Source organism: Mirounga angustirostris, unplaced genomic scaffold (genome assembly GCF_029215605.1).
Source record: "Mirounga angustirostris isolate CCGP_5_RB_7025 unplaced genomic scaffold, mMirAng1.0.hap1 SCAF_11, whole genome shotgun sequence".
NCBI lineage: Eukaryota > Metazoa > Chordata > Mammalia > Carnivora > Phocidae > Mirounga > Mirounga angustirostris.
Genome location: NW_026991719.1, coordinates 39,373,148 through 39,390,662, shown reverse-complemented (window position 1 = coordinate 39,390,662; position 17,515 = coordinate 39,373,148). Strand labels below are relative to the sequence as shown.

At 42.5% G+C, this 17,515-nt stretch overlaps 1 pseudogene; it reads right to left on the bottom strand.

The window, feature by feature from the left end:
- Positions 1 to 15,520: 15,520 nt before the first annotated feature.
- LOC123843733 (glutathione S-transferase Mu 1-like) lies at positions 15,521 to 16,109 on the bottom strand (annotated as a pseudogene).
- Positions 16,110 to 17,515: the final 1,406 nt, after the last annotated feature.

Below are 17,515 nucleotides of genomic sequence, written 5' to 3'. Positions count from 1 at the left end.
TGGATCCCACGACCCCGAGATCATGACCTGAGCCTAAACCAAGAGCCTGAGCTTAACCTACTGAGCCACCCAGGTGCCCCAAAGTCATTATCTCTTAATGTATTGGTGGAATGCTAACATTTGATCAAGATTCTGTAATTTAAAATATATATGCATGTGAGGGAGGAATATATATGCAAATACCTCCTCCATGGGGATCTAGCTGTACACATGTGACCAGCACTTGTTTGCTTCCGTCACTAAAGAAGAAAAATATCTAAGCTCTCCTAGGACACATTCTAGTAGAAATAACTTTTCTCAAATTTAAGTAAAATTAACATTTCAGAAAGACCATCTTTTTCCTCGCTGGCACATCATTGCCACCCCACCCTCAGGACAAAGTTATTTCTGTTTGATGGGGCCTTAGGCTCACTAAAGGAGGGTCCTTGATTCATATTAGTATTTTACATAAATGCCTCCTAGTCATTTGGGCAAATAAAAAGTTTTGGGACCTTCAATGTATTTTTCTGTCTTTTATTTAGGCCACTCCTTCAGACCTGAGTGGTCTTTGCTGCTTGCATGTATCAGATGCAGGTGACCCCATAAGATTTAAGGTTGCTTTACCACTATCATCATATCACAAAACTGACACTTGCAGAATAGCTCTCGATCACCAAGGACATTTCTACCTCTGACACTGGATGTGTTGTTTACACATGATTTTTCAGAGCCAATCCCCAGCCCAAATCCAATCACGCCACCTTTTACAGCCAGCATAGGGTGGCTTGGAGTTCAAAGATTGCCTGTCTGCCGGGCCTGCCCTACAGTCAGGTGTCTTCTCCATCAGTGACCAGACCACAAGGCAGAGGTTGTTCAGTCATGGCACTGGGTTCTGCTCCCCCACTAGGCTTTACTCGTGCGGACTCTTGCCATTTGAAGAGTTTCACTGTTAAGGAAACATTTTATTCCTCAAAGTTCTGAAAAAGAAGGATACTGAGGATGGGGCACCTGGGTGGCTCAGTTAGTTAAGCATCTGCCTTCGGCATGGGGATCGAACCCCACATTGGGCTACCCCCTCGGTGGGAAGTCTGCTTCTCCCTCTCCCTCTGCCTGCCACTCTCCCTGCTTGTGCTCTCTCTTTCTCTCTCTGTCAAATAAATAAATAAAATCTTAAAAAAAGAAGGATATTGAGGCAGAAGATCATATTCCTAAGATATGATTATATTAGTAAGGTTTCATGTGCCCATGTTTACCCAGTTTAACTGATATGCATTAGAACATTTTTTTTTTTCAGCAAGATTTAAGTAATTAGCTAGTATTCAAGAAATAGTTCTTTGGCTAATCTTTCAGAAAAGAATGGATTGCTAATTCTCTGACTTTTAACCACTGAGCCATGTGCTCAAGTTTGTCACCTGAACAAATGTGGAAAACATTCCGTTTGGCGAGTTAAAGGTTAAAACAGAATTTAGTCTAAGATTTACTTGGTTCTAGTGTAGAATTATCTCCCATTTTTCTTAACTCCTGCCAGAAGAAGAAAAAAAATGATATTGTTTCATCTTAGTTATATTCAGAAGATGGGAGAGTTAAGAATTTATCCAATGTAGCTGACACCAGGCAGAGAATCAGCCAGAACAATACCTAGCACACAGTAGGTGTTCAGTAAGCATTTGATATTGAAATGACTTACTCAAATGACACCAAATTTGGTGGTAGACATGGCATCGAGACACCCCACCCCAGAGTATGCCGTCTGCTTCTTAGGCACTCTGTTCTCACACATTGGTTTATTTTTACATGAGCACATTTTAAAAAAATGTTTTCATCTATAATTTTAATATCCAGCCAACTGTGCATAATGTTTAATGACATCTTATTAACAAAGAAACACTTTTAGAAGAACCACAGAGAAGTAGCAACTGCCATTTTTCTCCCCAGCACCTGATACAAAGTTTCTTGGCAGGGGGCAAATTGGATGACCAACTCTTGCTCCCTTCCAGTGCCTGAAGACTAAGTTTCAGGAGGCAAATATCTTTTGCCATAGCCTGCTCCTCAAAACAATAGTTGGGCTGGCTTTAAGCGTGGTGGAAGCAAGGCATCAGCATGCGTGACATGAACTGACATGACAGACCTTGCTCAGCCTAAAACCATCTCTACCTCTGATTGGCAGCTCATGGCCTGAACACTCCCTCAGAGGCTTTTCCATTGTGTTAAGCAATGCTCTCTCTCCTAGAACTAGTTTAAACTTTTCCTGAAATGGAAGAACTCAGGGCCAGTAATACCCAACCATGAGGTGCCAACTCCAATCAATCATCTCTAGTAGCAACATGGAGAAGAACAGCTTAAGAGCAATGGAAGTCTTGGAGTAGGGAGACACCCCTGAAGAAAGAGCAGGCCAAGTGGGAAGTGTGAAGGCCGTGGTGCTGTTTTTAACTTGTTATCATTGAAATTTTAGAAGGTTAAGGTTGAAAAATACAAGCTTTGCAGTAGATAGTCTTGGGCTTAATTCCCAGCTCCTCTACTTATGAGCTGTGTGACCATATGCAAGTCTTTTAACATTTTCAACCTTGTTTCCTCATCTGTAAAATGGTGGCAAACAACCATACCACCTACATTAGTTTCCTGGGGCTGCTGTAACAAATGACCCCAAACTTAGTGACTTAAAACAACAGAAATGTATTGTCTCACAGTTCTGGAGGCCAGAATTCTGAAAACAAGGTGTTGGCAGGATTGGCTCCTTCTGGAGGCTCTGAGGAAGAATCCATTCCAGGCCTCTCTCCCAGCTTCTGGTGACTGTCAGCAATCCTTGGCATTCCTTGGCTTGTGGCTTCATTATTCCAATCTCTGCCTCCGCCTTCATGGGGCCCCCTTCGCTGCATCTCAAATCTCCCTTTTCTTCCCCTTTAGAAGAATATCAGTAATTGGATTTAGGGCCCACTACAATCCAGGATGATCTCATCTTGAAATCCTCCACTTAATTTTTTTAAAGATTTTATTTATTTATTTGAGAGAGAGAGTGCACAAGTGGGGGGAGGGGCAGAGGGAGAAGGACAAGCAGATTCCCTGCTGAGCAGGGAGCCTGACCTAAGGCTGGATCCCAGGACCCTGAGATCATGACCTGAGCTGAAGGCAGATGCTTAACTGACTGAACAACCCAGGCACCCCGTTCCACTTAATTATATCTCCAAATTACACATCTTTTTCCAATAAGGTCATATTCACCAGCACCAGGGGTTAGGAGTTGAACTATTGTCTGGTGGGGGGAGACTATTCAATCCACTACATTATCATATATGGTTATTGTCAATAGTTAGTGAGATAATATACTAAAGGCCTTAGCATATTGCCTGGGGACAGTAAGAGTTCAATAAATGGTCAGTGTGATTAAAAATATGTAAGTCCTCCTTACTTAAAAGCTTACAAAGGAACAAAGAAAGTCCTGTTCTATAATAAAAGCATGATCACTGTGTTTTTAGTGCTTACATGTGAAGGCTTTTGTCTCTATTTTCACAGTATTTGTTAACGAGTGCATATTTACTGACCTTGCACTTTGTTCTAATGTTTTACAAATATCATTAACTCTCTAATATCTGACAAGTGCAAAAGCAGTGATAAAGGCAAAGTGATAGTAAAGATACGTGTAAGATTACTAAGAATGCTAAAATAGAGATTGTATAGAGATAAGAAAAATGAGACGTCTGGTCTGGACAAGATGGTGTAGACTCATCTCTCTCTGCTCCTTTCTGCTACATACAACTATGAACCCTGAAAATAATTCATGAGACTACCAAAGGAAAACTCTGAAAGGTGGAAGATGGACCACAGGACTACAGGAACACCACGGTGTCAGGACATCTTATGAACCACCACCCAACAGAAGGACACCCAGACCTGGTATTTTCCAAACCCACAACCTATTAAGAAAAAGGGCAGTGCCAATAGGCTCACTATTTCCCCAGATAAAACGGGAGTCCCACCAACAATATTATATGTACCTGGCAGAACCAGCAAAGGGAATCCATTGGATGCCTCACTGACAATAAGTAATCAGGGTAAATACTCTCTATCCTTACCCTGCTTGAAACTCACCTCCCCCATCTAGAGACACAGCTAAGGGGTACTGGCGAAGGGGATCCCAATGCAAGTGTCAGTTGGGGAAGCATTGTGCTTCCCTACTGGGCCTGAGGCTCTCCTCCCCTACTCAGAGACACCATGTATGCAGTGGGAGGGCAGGGGATTGGTAAGTGGGATCATGCCACAATAAGTGTGTAGCCTGGGATGTACTGTCCATTCCCCCCCAAGCAACGGGGAGACTGCCAGAAAGGTTATTTTTCCCTCCAGGCCTAAGATTCTCCCTGCCCCCGACTCAGAGACATTCAAAGGAACCTTCACAAGCACTCAGCTAGGGCGGCACTCTCCATCCCCCACAGATGGGAGGAGCCTTCTATAACAAGCACCAGGAAACACCATTCATCCCTGAAGCAGGAAAACTCCTTGCCCCCACCTACAGGCTCTAGGCAGCCCGGCCTGAACAAGCTTCTTCAGCTCTCTCCGACAGCATTAACAAGGATCAATGGAAACTCCAGTGGCTTGAGATAAGTCAAGTAAACAAAAATGGCTCCACAAAGGCTCTGAAAATGATATTGGAACCACAGTCCAAAAAATGGGCCAGGACCTGCGTGGTAAATCTAAACAAAGCGCTTTCCCATTAAAATTAAAAAGTTCATGGGACCCACAGTCTCCTAATGTAATAACCAAAATGTCCAGGATATAACTGAAAATCACTCTACATCAGAAACCAGGAAAACCACAACTTGAAGGAAAAAAGACATTTAACTGCTGCCATCACAGAGATGAATTGGATGTTGGAATTACCTGATAAAGGTTTTAAAGCAACCATCATACAAATGATTCAACAAGCAATTACAAATTATATTGAAACAAATGAAAGATAATTTAAAATCTCGGCAAAGAAGCATAAGTTATAAAAAGGACTAAATGGAAATTAAAAACTGAAAATTATAACAAGAGAAATAAAAACTCACTGGCTGGGGGCTCAGTAATAGAGTGGAGATGACAGAAGGTACAGTCCGTACCTTTGAAAAGAACATTCTAAGGACAGATCAATAGAACTTACTCAAATATTTTCAAACCACATATCTGACAAAGGTCTTGTATCTAAAACAAGGAAAGATCTCTCAAAATTTGACAGTAAAGAAACAATAAATTCAATAAGAAAATGAGCAAAAGATACAAACTTTCTCCAAAGATGACATACAGATGACAAACACATGAAAAGATGTTCAACGTCATTAACCATTAGGGAGATGCAGATTAGAACCACAGTGAGCTATCCCCAGACACCCCTCAGAAGAGCCAAAATAAATAATAGCGATAATACCAAATGCTGATAAGGATGTGGAGACACTGGATCTTTCATGTATTGCTGGTAGGGATGTAAAATGGTAGAGCCATTCTGGAAAACAGTTTGGCAGTCTCTTAAATAAACATAAAATTACCATATGACCCAGCAATTGCACACATAACATGAAGGCTTAAATTCACATAAAAACCTGTGCACAAATGTAATAGTCCCAAACTGGAAAATCACCCAAATGTCCTGCAGCTGTTGAATGGTTAAACAAATGCTGGTACATTCGTATCACTGAATACTGCTCCGCAGTAAGAGAGTGACCTATTGATACATGTAACAATTTTGATGAACCTCTAGGGAATTATGCTAAGTAAAAAAAATAAGCCAATTCCAAAAGGTTATGTACTATGTGATTCTAGTTATATATTACTTTGAAAAGATAAAATTTTAGAAATGGAGAACAAATTCATGGTTTCCACGGGTCAGGTGAAGGGAGATAGGGTGGTGGATGTAACCATAAAAGGGCAACAAGAGGGATCCTTGTGGTGATGGAATGGTTCTTTTTCTGGACTGCACCAATGTCAATAACCTGGCTGTGACACTGTACTATGGTTTTGCGAGATGCTACCTTTGGGGGAAACTGGATAAATGGTACATAGGTTCTCTCTGTACTTTTTCTTACAACTGCATATAAATTTACAGGTATCTTTTTTTTTTTTTAAAGATTTTATTTATTTATTTATTTGAGAGAGAGAGAGAGAGAGAAACAGGATGAGAGGGGATAGGGTCAGAGGGAGAAGCAGGCTCCCCGCTGAGCCGGGAGCCCGACGTGGGACTCGATCCCAGGACTCCGGGATCATGACCCGAGCTGAAGGCAGTCGCTTAACCAACTGAGCTACCCAGGCGCCCAATTTACAGGTATCTTAAAATAAAAAGTTTAAATAAAAAAAGATGCATGATGGTGACCATTGCACATGCAAATGGAATGAATTATAGGAACGTTTTTGCAAGGCAAAGAGCAAGTCTTGTGACAGGATGAAAAGGGCTTTGCTTGTGTAGTCGACAGCAAACTACAAGAGGGGAGGGAACAAAATTGGCCAAATATAGGAAGGCTTGTGCACCGAGGTTTGGCTTTCATTCTTGTGGGCACGTGGTTGTGTTGACAGTAGTTAGGGAGAAAGCCAGTGTTCGGCTTTGGAACTTATAGACTAACCTGAGGGAACCTTTGCCTCCAACCTTAGGCAGTTCCATAGAGTCAGGATCTGTTTCAGTCTGCACAATATCAAAGTGACTGGTGGGGTAGTGTGAGTGTGGACATGTGGATGCCAAGAATCTCCATACATCTCAATTCTTCCTTGGCCCACCAAGAATGAGGTTACCAACTTCAGTGAGTGCTCCATTTCAATGGAACATGGGAACAGCTGCCTGAGAGAATACATTCCAGGAGGTAGAAAACAGGTGGCCAAGTTTACAGGTTGGAAGAACCACCTCAAAATCCCATTGGTGGAAATACTTCCAGGAACTTCAAACATAAACCTACGTAGTTTCCTCACTTTGGACGAAGACACAACTGACCTTAGCAACAGTCTTCCAGGTCCTTGCTCACCCGTAAGGAAAGCAGTTTCTCTAATTCATAGGTTTAGAGACATGATCCCCTATAAGGTTTGCTTCTAAATTGAAAGAAACCACAAACTGTCAATCTTTACAATCTTCAAATTCTCCAACTTTAGTTTAGTACTCAAGGGAGTCGGTTGGCTGTGGAGAGAGAAAGTGAGAGCCCTTCTGGGGGTAAAAAGGCCCCAAATGACAACAGAGCTTTCCAGAATGAGGAGCCATCATTAGAACATGGGTTTGGGCTCAATCCAAGCCTCTGCTGATGTGGGGCTGTAGAAACAGAACCAAGAATTCCTGACATGGCAACGACGTTTGCTCCTAAACCGCTAATGAGTGCTCTCCAATTTTGTGGGAGAGTTATCCCAGACACACTGAAAAAGGAGAAATCTACAAACATTTTGCTGTGCTGAAAAGAAAGATTTTTGGCATTGGGACATTTGGCTCCAGCAAAAAAACTGCATTGGATATTTCTCTGTCATTTCACGGGAACTCTCGGGGGAATTTGGAGTCTCGCTTGGTGTGAGAAGATAAAAAGGAGACAAACTCTCCTCGACCCTGCATCTGGTGATGGAGGCCTTCTCAATGCCAAATGACACAAATGCTCTCTTCCTTGTCTTTAAAAATAAGCTGCTCTCGTGGAGATGAGATTCAATGTGTGCAGGAAGGTAACTTATATTTCTTTAGAGATGGTGGGAATGGCTGCGATGTCCCTGATAATAACTACATAGGGCAGTATATTCTAAAGATACTTTGAGTAAAAAGTGTCCAGTGTCAAATAAGTTGGTAAAATGCTGCATCATCTACTTTTTAAATAGCAAATTAAAGGCTGGGAGAGGTGCATTGTTAAGAATTCTGCATAAATTTCTTTAACTTGACTTTGTCAGAACTTTTTGGATCACACAGCCCTGTCAGGGTATAATTTTCAAAAAGTTAAAAATCATGACTATCGTGCTAACATAGTGAGCATATGTCATTTATTTAACTTGTTAATGAGAGCGTGTATCAGTGGGATGCTAAAGCTGGTTCAAAGAAGGATCTGAGAAACCAGGATACACAGTCAACTGAGAGAGAGAAAATGCTGAAATAAGATTGCTAAATGGCTGAAACCCAAAACAGGTAAAAGTCTTACAGGGCAATAAAACTAACTATTGGGGTTATCTTTTTCATTGGACCGAGATTATTTGCATTTCTACTGGACAAAAATCCTTGGCAACTTCTACAAATTAACCTGTAACTTGACAGAATCTTTGCCTTGATCAACAGTAGTAAATAGTAAGTCAAACAATGGTATGTTCCTCGAGAGCAAGAGTTCTCAAAGTGTGCTCCCCAGACCAGCATCACCTGGACTCTTGTTAGAAATGCCATTTCTTGAGCCTTACCCAAGACCTACTGAATCAGAAACTCTAGGATAAGACATAGCCCTCTGTGTTTTAACAAACCCTCCAGGGGATTCTGAGCCATATGAAAGTTTGAGAACCACTGATCTAGAGAATTAATCCTCAGGCAGAATGAATACGCTGCTAATACTCTGGTATGACTTTGCAAAGCTTTGTAGGCTTCATTTTGCCTATTTCTAAGCTTTAAATACATTTTCTTAGCGTATTTTTCAGTATCACACTTTGGAAATGTCAATGTACAATGAATAAAAACCATCCAGAAGTTTAGAAAAAGGAAAGACTTTATTTCTATTTCATCCTACTTCAAGTAACAGTTCAAGTCACACCTTCTCCAAGAAAATATTCTAACTCTCTTAGTCTTCTGCAATCTTTTTCCTCCCTGGCCTTGTAGAGACTCTTATATTACAGTTTAACCATCCATTTAACACAGTGCTAATAGTTTTATTTATGTTAACCACATTGAAAACTGCATGTAGGCAGCAATTGTGACTTAAGCCCCTCTTCTCAATCCAAACTTCAATGCAGTTACAGAATCATAGATTCTCAAGATTAGAAGGTATTTTGAACATTGATTTGTTTAGCTGAGTATGCTATTTGCATTCTCTTATGGATGGTAGGCCGAATTCTAACATGGCCTCCAAGATCCACCCCCCCACCACCACCACATATACACCTTGCATAATGCCTGGGCTCTGAATGTGATGGATTTTACTCCCATAATTTGGTTATGTTATATGGAACCATTGACCTTAAGACAAGGAGACTATCCAGGTGGCTTGACCTAACCACATGAGCCTTTTAAAAGCAGTTTCTTCCAACTGGCCCCAGAGAGGAAGTCAGACAACACACAAGGATTCAGCACACCATTGCTGACTTGAAGATGGAAGAAGACACATGACAGGGAAGGTGAGCAGCCTCTAGGAGCTGACAGCAGCCCCTGGCCCACAGCCAACAAGGAAATGGAGACCTCAGTCTGTTAAAGAACAAAACTCAACTGACTACATTTGAGGATGTAATTGGCTTTATTAAGTGATTCATAAATTGGGCAACATCCCATCTAGCAAGTAGAGAGACGCTCCAAGGAGTTGTACAAAATGGAAGGTTTTTATAGGCAGGAGGGTGGGGCAAGGAAGTTATTAGCAAAATAAAAGGAAAGATTATTTCAGGCCAGGGCAGATTCTTTTTTGAGGGGAAGAGACCAGCGGAGTTTTTATCATGCATTACCTCCTTAGTGCTGATCACGAAATTTCAGATTGACTGTTGAAAGGTGACACTCCTGGGAGAGGCTGAAATAGTAATGGAGTCTCGGTTTGCTGTCCTGGGGAGCAAATGACTCCATTTGGGGCTTCTTTCTTTCTAACAAGTCCTACAACCACAAGGAACTGAATTCTGACAACACGAATGAGCTCTGAAGTGGACTTTTCCCTAGAATCTCCTGATGAGAATTTGGCCCGATCAACACCTTGATTTCAGCCTTGTGATACACTGAGCAGAGAGCCAGCCATGCTGTGCTGGACTTCTGACCTATACAACCATAAGCAATTAAATGTATGTTGTTGGGGTGCCGTGGCTCAGTCGTTAAGCGTCTGCCTTCAGCTCAGGTCATGATCCCAGGGTCCTGGGATCGAGCCCCGCATCAGGCTCTCTGCTCCGCGGGAAGCCTGCTTCTCCCTCTCCCACGCCCCCTGCTTGTGTTCCCTCTCTTGCTGTGTCTCTCTCTGTCAAATAAATAAATAAAATCTTTAAAAATAAATAAAGATATATTATTTTAAGCCTCTACATGTATAGAAATCTGTTATGCAGCTATAAAAAATTAATATGTTATTTTCCCAAGAGCTAAGTGTGCTTCTTGAATACTTGGGCAACAGGGAACTCATTCTCCATACCCCAGGGCCCGTTGCCCTCTTCACTCCTGCAAGACAGCCCAGTTCTCCTTTGGACACCTCTGACTTTTAGAGATCACTTTATCATATTGAGCATCCATCCATACTCCCTTTATTCCTGTCTAAATCTGTTCCAGCTGCCGTAACTGAAAGCCATAGACTGAGTGGTTTATAAATAACAGACGTTTATTCCTCATAGTTCTGGAGGCTGAGAAGTCTGAGATCAAGGAGCTGGCAGATTTTGTGTCTGGTGAGAGCTCACTTCCTGGTTCACATCTCGCACCCTCTCCCTGTGTCTCCTCACATGATGGAAGGGATGCGGGAGCTCTGTGGAGTCTCTTTCATGAAAGCATTAATCCCATTCACCTGCCAAAGGTCCCCTCTTCTAGTTCCACCTTCATGGGGGGGCGGGTAGGATTTCTACATAAGAATTTGGGGGGCAGAGCACATTCAGTCTCTAGAAATCCCTGACCTTGCTCCCATTTGCCTCTCTCCTCAGGATAAGGTAGGTTGTATTAGAGAACGTGTCAGCAGACTTCTTCTGTATAGTAAGTGATTTTAGGTTTTGAGGACCATACAATCTTTCCATACAATCTTTGTCACAACTACTTTGCCAATAGAGCACAAAAGCAGCACTGGACAATATGTAAAGAAACAGGCACATTGTGTTCCAATAAAGCTTTATTTATAAAATACACTATAGGGGCGCCGGCGTGGCTCAGTCGGTTAAGCATCTGCCTTCAACCCAGTTCATGATCCCAGGATCCTGGGATGGAGTCCCACATCGGGCTCCCTGCTCAGCAGAGAGCCTGCTTCTCCCTCTCCCTCTGTCCCCCACTCGTGCTTGCTCTTTGTCTCTCTCTCTCTCAAATAAATAAAATCTTAAAATAAAAAAATAAAAAAATAAAAATGAAATAGGCTATAGGCTGGATTTGGCCCACAGGCCATAGTTAATCATTCCTGCTGTAGTTTGGTTCTAGAGGGTTTCACACCAGCAATTAACTTTCAATGCATAGCTTAGAAGGAGCATATATCCCTTTGACTTACAAATTCAGTGGCCAGAATTAAACAGATGGCCCTACCCAGCTACAAAAGCAAGGAAGTATAATTCTACTGTGTTTCCAGAAGGAGGAGAGCTGGAAATATCTGGTGAATAATATGAATGACTACCACAGAGGACATGTATTAAAGTCACACGTTTGCATGCCTGTCCTGTCCACTACGAAGTAAACCTCTCAAGGGCAAGAACCTTACCTTGGATACAGACCTAAACAGGTGTAGTAGATGTGCTGTCAAACACTGATCTCTGTGCTTTGGAGTCAAAATACGACTCGAAGACAGAGTTTGGGATAAAGAGGAATAATAGCTTTATTGCTTTGCTGGGAAAAGGAGGCTGCAGCAGGCTCTGGCCTTCAAAAACTGCAAGCCCCCTGGGAGGAAGGGGCTGGTGGGGGGGCGGCTTATAGGGAAATAACAGGATCTAGCCGTCCTCTTAGTTGTCTTCAGGGTGGTACCAGGTTCCTGAAACAAAAGGTTAAGGAGGGAGGAGGGGAGGTTTGCGGAAGAGAGAAAAAAACTGTTACTTTAAATTCAAGGGGCACCTGGGTGGCTCAGTCGGTGAAGCGTCTGCCTTCGGCTCAGGTCTTGATCCCGGGGTCCTGGGATCCAGTCCCGCATCGGGCTCCCTGCTCAGTGAGGAGCCTGCTTCACCCTCCTCCCTCTCCCATCCTCTCCCCTCCCCCTCCCCTCCTCCTGCTCCTGCTCTCACTCCCTCTCTCTCTCCCTCTCTCTGTGTCTCTCAAATAAATCAATAAAATCTTTTTAAAAAAGTAAAATCAAGTTTGCTGAAGCATTAGTGCAGCCATTTTGATTTTTGTTCAACTTTATGCTTTTAAGCAGTTTCAGTGTGTAAATATGTCGGATTGGTTGAGAAGGGAACAGAAAGAAGCAGAGAGAAGGGAAAAGGTATTACAGAAAGGCCAGTGGACTGGGGGTGATAGTAGCAGTAATGGGGAAAAGGGTTATCGCTATTGGTAGTGGTGATATTTATCACGATTATCATGTTAATGCTAGTAGTGATGTTCTTAAAAGAGTGATCTATACTGCATTCATGTTCCATTCATTCCTGGACTCATTTCCATTTGGCTTTTTCAGCCAAACCCCAATTCTCTAAGACCACACTCTTTTTTTTTTTTTAAAGATTTTATTTATTTATTTGAGAGAGAGAATGAGATAGAGAGAGAGAGCGTGAGACGGGGGAGGGTCAGAGGGAGAAGCAGACCCCCCGCCGAGCAGGGAGCCTGATGCGGGACTCGATCCCGGGGCCTCCAGGATCATGACCTGAGCCGAAGGCAGTCGCTCAACCAACTGAGCCACCCAGGCGCCCCTAAGACCACACTCTTGCTAAGGTCACAAATAACCTCCTATTTGCAAAACTTAAATGACATGCTTCTTTTTTTTTTTTTTTTAATTTGAGAGGGAGAAAGAGAGAGCAAGAGAACAAGTGTGGGGAGAGGGTGAGGGAGAAGCAGGCTCCCTGATGAGTGGGGAGCCTGACGTGGGGCTCAATCCCAGGACCTTGAGATCATGACCCCAGCCGAAGTTGGACGATTAACCAACTGAGCAACCCAAGTGCCCCTTAAATGACATGTTTCTTAGTCCTTACCTTACTGAACTCCTCAGCTATAGGGGAAAACACCAAATACACCTCCTTGGAAATTTCCAGCTCTGCATGCTTCTGTGACACAGCACTTTTCATGGTTCTCCTGTGTGTCTCTCCAACTAGTCTCTGGATTTCCCCTACTCTTCTAACTCCTTAAATATTAACATTTCCTAGGACTTAGTCCTCCTTCCTCTGCTCCTCTTTTCACTCTGCTACCATCACCTGGATGGTCTCACTTACCCACATATTTCCTACTAGTGCTATTGATTCCCATACTCATGGCCCCATCCATACTTCTTCCCAAGTTCAGAATCATGTCTCCAACTTTCGGTCTCATGCTTTCACCAGGAGGTCCTCTGTATATAGTTCAAATGAAACATGGCAGAAAACACACTCCTGTCCTATCTCAGTGGTCACAATAGTCCCTGCATAGTCATCTAAGCTAGACACCCATGTGGTATTGTGCATGCTTCCTCCCTACTCCCATTTCCCTATCTAGCCTAAATATTTCTTTCTCTTACTTCCTTGCCAGACTACTGTCCTGGACTATATCCCTATCAACTTTCACCTGGATTACCAAGCAGCTTTCTAACTTTTTTCTCTAATTCTTTTGGTTTTATCATGAAATACTTCATACAGAAAACAATAGCAATAAATATAAGGTATACTCAGTTTTATCAAATCTTAATTTGTGGTAATATTTGCATCTGATTTTTAAGGGGAAATATTGATAGATCTAGGAGAAGCCCCATGTGTTACCACCCCAGCTCATTTCCTTTCTCTTTCCCCAGAGGTAATCAGCATCGTGAATTTAGAATTTATCATTAGCACACAAGCTTTAGATAAATTATTACATTTGTATACATTCCTAGAACATACAGAGTATTATTTTGGGGGGGGGTTAAACTTTATATAAATGGGACCAAACCACATGTATCTTTGTGAAATTTGCTCTTGTCACTCAGTATTATGTTCTAAAACACAATGTGAAGACACCCTGAGGACTTCAATTGGGTTTATATGTTGATATTTTATCCAGCAAACTTGATGAATCCCCATTTGTTTTAATAATTTATCTGTAGCTACTCTTGAATTTTCTATGTAGACTATCACACAATCTTCAAATAGACAGGTTGTCTCTTCCTAATCCAATTTAGATACACTTTGTTTTTCTTCACTTTTTGCATTGGGTTGGACAAAAGCACTTATTAGTACTTATTGAAATTCTGACTTTAGGAGAGTGTGTCAAAAGTGTCACAGTTGAATACATGTTTTGGATGGGTATATTTGATTGGATTTTATCAAATCCTTTCTCTGCTCCAGTGACATGATCATACGACTATGTTCCTTATTAGTGTGGTATATCACAATAGTAGATTTTCTGATAATCCATTATCATTTCATCTTCAGGATAAATTCTACTTGGTAGACGTCTTGAAATGTTCCTGAGATTTGTTTTAATCAGGTATGGTAAGGCTGTCACCTACACGAGACAACTGCTTTTGAAATAAGAGTTTATTACTCACAGTTGTTCCCAAGAGGAGAGGGCATGTCGTACCATGCAGGGCCACAGAGAGAAGGACCACAGTCAGTCAGGAGCCAGAAGGAGTGAGGGGGAAATATGAGCCTTTATTCTGGTTTTCATAGGAAGGAATGGGCAAGGTAAGGTGAGCATGTGAGGACTGGTGAGTTTGACTAATTTTAGCAGGCTCCAGGCTATGGAGATGGTCCGCAGTTGTCCTGTACCTGACCCTGGGGTGATTTTGGGCAGGGGGAATACTGGCTTGTTGTGTGAGAGGGTAAAAGAAGTGGTTGGAGACGTGGCCTCTGGATTAGTTGGTTTGCATATGAAAGACATGCTGGCACGCAAGTTGTTTATTCTTTCTAGAAATTGGCTTACCCTGGGAGGGGAAGTCTCTCTCAGATTAGCAAGTCTCCAAGATGTCAAAACATATAAATACAGAAAATTTTTAAATATGATTAATACAGTTGAGATGTTTTTATTTTTTATTTTGTTTCATTTTCAGTACTGTTGAATTTGATATGATAACATTTGCTTCATGAGATAGGTCTAGGATTTTCTTCTCCTTTATTTTCCTTCATAAATTGTGTGTGCGCATGTACGATTGAGGCTTTCTTGGAGATCAGGCAGGGCTGAGGCAAGGACCATGCTAGGGGAATAGGGCCTGCATACCAGGCCAATACTGGTCTTCAGGGCAATGGTGGGGAGCTCAGGCCCGACCTCTGCAGGTGAGGGGTCCATTTGGGCGCCTCAAAGCAGAGGCAACCATAAAAGGAAGGATAGTCTGGTTGACGTTAGTGCAAGAGGGATAATGTCAGTGGGGGGCAGACTTTGCTGAAGAGAAGTTGGGTGTCGTAGAACTTTAAAGGACCTACACAAACAGAGATTTGGGGGAGTAAAAAGGGCCTAATAAGGCCTGAGGTGAGGAAGAAGGGAAAGAAAAGAAGGAGAAAGGAACAAGAGGGGTGATTCTGGAGGGCAGGGAGGTCCAGCTTTTCTCCAGGACCCCAGCGGAGCAGTACTGTCACAATACTAATGCCTCGCTCCTCTCTCCTGGCTTAACAGGGCCCTGCTTGTCGCTCCACATGGTGGTCATTCTGAACATAGGGCCTGGGAGGAGGCAGCTGGGCAGAGATCTTCTTCAGGCCAGAGGATGATGAAATCTTTCATATTTCATGCATCCAGGCACTCGTGGCACTCAAGTATATGGTGCAAGTCAAGGATGCCGTAAGCAAGGAAATCTGCAAAGGTGATCTTGTCCCCTGAAAACTGTGGCCTCTTCCCTAGAAACCGTGAGAAGAGCTTCATCGTTTTAGAGAGCCCCTCCAAGTACTCGTGCTTCAGCTTCCCTAAGTCAGGGTTGATTGGAGGTGTCCATAACCTAGTTCTTCAAAATGTCCACACAAATCTTCCCTTCTGTTTCCCCTCATAGGTTGTGTTTGTGAGCAATGCAGTGAAGGATGGCACTGCTCTGGGTGATCTTGTGAGCTTTATCAATTTAGTAGGGCAGATTGAGAAAGTCCAGGCTCAACTTGAATGTTTCATTCCACCACTGGCTTCTGTCATAGTTGGAGCATCCCCCATCACATGTTTATTTTCCTCATAGTTTTGAGTTTGTGTGTTCCAGAAGCAGGTGAATGGTATAAGCCAGCCCATGGATGTCCCAGTAAGCCAAGGGCATAGACAGAGTTCAGCTTTCTGTGGACTTGGGGAATAACCTCAGTGGAGCTGGGCTGGAACTTCATCCTTACAGTTTTTCTTTAACTTAGAAATTATATCAAAATGAGAAGTTTAGGAAGGAGGGAATCCCCAAGAGTAAAAAATTCGAAGAAAACCTACTAAATCTATAGACAATACTGCTTTGGCTACCCTAAGAGCATTACCTACATCAGTAAATATAAGACTTGCATATTTTAACCACTTGGATTTGGGGCCCTTGTGAGGCAAATAGACGGAATTAGGATCCCTGAATAAAACATAGGTTGTCAAAACTGTGTACTCTGTTCAGAGGTGTAGACGGCATATAAATCCTCCAGCAAAGGTTAATGTCTGGATCTGGTATTTGGGTGAAAAAAAAAAAGTCTCCCTTGAGAAGTTAAAACTGCAGGCTACCTCATAGGGTACCTGTGTGGCAGAGATTACTTATGCTCTCAATACATAGTTTTCCTTTCCTTCCTAAGCACCTAAAAGACTGTACTTCCCCATCCCCTTGCAGTTGTGTGGGACCATGTGACTAGTTTTTGCCCATGGTCACATCTGGGCTGAGGAAGTCAAAAGTCCCTTCACCATCTTTGAGCTATTTTTTCTGCTAGAAGCCATAACAACATCATAAAATGGAAACAGCCTGGATCCTCCTGAATCACTGCTTGGGGAGAGCTGCTCTGAAGAAATGCCCAGCTTGAAGCAGATTTTGCTTTTTGCTTTTTGTTTTTTGTTTTTATTTTTTATTTATTTATTTTTTTAATCTTTTTTTTATTCTTATGTTAATCCCCTACATTACATCATTAGTTTTAGATGTAGTGTTCCATGATTCATTGTTTGTGCACAACACCCAGTGCTCCATGCAGAATGTGCCCTCCTCAATACCCACCACCAGGCTAACCCATCCTCCCACCCCCCTCCCCTCTAGAACCCTCAGTTTCTTTTTCAGAGTCCATCGTCTCTCATGGTTCGTCTACCCCTCCGATTTCCCCCGCTTCATTCTTCCCCTCCTGCTACCTTCTTCTTCTTCTTTTTTTTTTCTTAACATATGTTGCATTATTTGTTTCAGAGGTACAGATCTGAGATTCAACAGTCTTGCACAATTCACAGCACTTACCAGAGCACATACCCTCCCCAGTATCTATCACCCAGTCACCCCATCCCTCCCACCCCACCCCCCACTCCAGCAACCCTCAGTTTGTTTCCTGCGATTAAGAATTCCTCATATCAGTGAGGTCATATGATACATGTCTTTCTCTGTTTGACTTATTTCGCTCCACATAATACCCTCCAGTTCCATCCACGTCATTGCAAATGGCAAGATCTCATTCCTTTTGATGGCTGCATAATATTCCATTGTATATATATACCACCTCTTCTTTATCC